Source organism: Clupea harengus, chromosome 20, assembly GCF_900700415.2.
Source record: "Clupea harengus chromosome 20, Ch_v2.0.2, whole genome shotgun sequence".
Lineage (NCBI taxonomy): Eukaryota > Metazoa > Chordata > Actinopteri > Clupeiformes > Clupeidae > Clupea > Clupea harengus.
Window position 1 is genome coordinate 20972299 of NC_045171.1, and position 2500 is coordinate 20974798.

General features: G+C 42.9%; 1 long non-coding RNA gene and 1 pseudogene across 1 annotated transcript in view; both read left to right on the plus strand.

Annotated features, from left to right (window-relative positions):
- Window positions 1-2500, plus strand: part of LOC116225179 — a 22928-nt gene that overhangs the window by 10803 nt on the left and 9625 nt on the right. The window lies entirely within an intron of this gene.
- LOC116225176 overlaps window positions 1-2500 on the plus strand; it is a 10016-nt pseudogene that overhangs the window by 5799 nt on the left and 1717 nt on the right.

The window sequence follows — 2500 nt, forward strand, 5'->3', positions numbered from 1 at the left end:
GAGAGACTGCGTATGAGGGAACATGTCATGAACGAGGTGTGTGTGTGTGTGTGTGTGTGTGTGTGTGTGTGTGTGTGTGTGTGCGCGTGTATTCTGTCTACATTGGTTCATGTGTATCGCACCTGCTTCTGCTTTGAATGAGTTCTAACATGGGTGTGTGCGTGCGTCTGTCTGTTGTGCGCGCTGTTATATGTAATAAATGAGTATTTATAAGTGATTGGGTGCTGTGTGTGTGTGTGTTTGTGTGCTGTGTGTGGTATTTATACGTGATTGGGTGCTGTGTGTGTGTGTGTGTGTGTGTGTGTGTGGTATTTATAAGTGATTGGGTGCTGTGTGTGTGTGTGTGTGGTATTTATAAGTGATTGGGTTGCCGTGTGTTGTGTGTGTGTAGTATTTATAAGTGATTGGGAGCTGTGTGTGTGTTTGTGTATGTGTGTGTAAGGCTATATGTATTAAGTGATTGTGTGCTGTGTTCTGTAGGTGGATGCCAATAAGGACCGTTTGGTGTCTCTAGACGAGTTCCTGGTCGCCACCAAGAAGAAGGAGTTCCTAGAACCTGACAGCTGGGAGGTGAGCAGGGCACACACACACCACACACAACACACACCACACACACTTCATTCAGACTCCTTCACGCACTCACACTCACTCTGTCAGAGCGTGCCAACATACACGATTTTGGCGTAGCAGATACGATTTCCAGGCCCCAATTACGCTGCTACGTTGACTTGAATATCCTCACGCATTACCCAACAAATCGATGTCATTCTTTTACAGGGATGCAAACAGCGCGCTTTCGGCGCCTCCCTCTTTTTTCACGTCAGTTTGGGTGACTTGTGTGAATCGTGCAGATCTGAGAGTTTTTTTTTAAGGGGGGGGGGGGCTGATTATAATTTGATCAACAGTAATTCTGGATTGCCTCCACAAAACAAGTAAATAAGAATAAGCAAATCAGCAGCAATTATTTCCCAAAATCCTCGAAAGCTGTTGCAATGGAGATTTAACGTTACTTTCTGTTTGAAGATAGGGTAGCAGATAGTGTTGAAGAATGGGTTACTTTTGAAATTGGACGACTTTAAATTAATATATGAAATTGAACAACATAAACCCTATACAGTTAAAATAAATCAACAAGGATAGCAAAACCGATTGATAAGCATAGAATGAGAACGGCAGAAATGCAGGCAGGACGACAGAAGACCAGACAGATCAGTGACACAGGCTGTTTTTTTCAGTCTTACTGGTGGTCCTTTTGTAAATACAAGTGCACTTCCCTTGTGGATAAGTTAAGCCTATGTACTGTTCCCGCTACATGTTTAGCATAACCATAGCATAACTAGCTATGTTTCTAGATAACTGTCTAACAGCTGTTGCCTTTCCACGAGACGAACATTTAAATGATGTCAAAGTAAAAGTCCCATTTCGTTCCCATAACAACAATACAAGCAATATAAATTTGCTGACCTGAATAAGCAGAGGGCAGACAGCACCTATTTTGCTACATTTTTGTAGTCCCGTTAATCTTTTGTTTGGCATGTTGGTGAGGTTTATTTAGAGGACATTTCTCAATGGGTTTGTTCCTTAATGAATGTTGTTTATTAATAACTTATTTTTCAACAAATAACTCAATTGTAATTACAAAGAGGGAAATTCGCAACTCTATCGCTCCCACTTGCTCCCGCAATTGCATCGCAACAAACACCTAAAAATACCGCAACTTTTTGGAAAAGCTCCTGCGAAATCAGAAATTTTAGGCCGCAACTATCACAAAAGGACAGCGAAATCCTGGGGGGACTGCATTGTGAAGTGGTGGGCCCAATGTCATGAGTTTGGGGAAATATCCAGCTCGGAGTATGGCTGCAGTGCTACATGTGAAAGTGCAGAGAAGGCCAAGACTACTGCTCTGGCCAAAGAGAGGCAGACACGTCTCAAACATTGTTAAGAAAATGAATGCAGCCAGACGGAAGGCCCTGCATACGTTGCAGAGGTGGCCAGGAAGAAGAATTTTCAGAATTTCATTTTACTCTGTGCCTATAGGGGTGGGCCGGGGATGTCGGGGGTTGGTGGCAATGTAAGTATATGGATATTTCCGCGGGGCGAGGGCTTCAATTACCTCTCTCTTTTTTGACCATACATGTGTTTGCATCCCTGCTTTTAGCAGGCAGCCACGTGCATGTGTTGACATCCAACCAGCCGTAAAGCTCACATATAAGCCGTCTTGTGATTATTCCATTGCGTCGGCAAAGAGCCAATACGATCGGCCCTACTAATTTCTTTTTTAATGCCGTCACTACTGTTACCAGGATGCTATGCTGTTTGTAGTTTAAGGATTCCCGCTGTTGATGAGGAATTCAATATAACAATTGGCAGCTTGCACATCGACTACTGGTTGTTTTTTCAAAATGATGTCAAAGTAAAAGTCCAATTTCGTTCCCATAACAACAATACAAGCAATATAAATTTGCTGACCTGAATAAGCAGAGGGCAGAACAGCCTATTT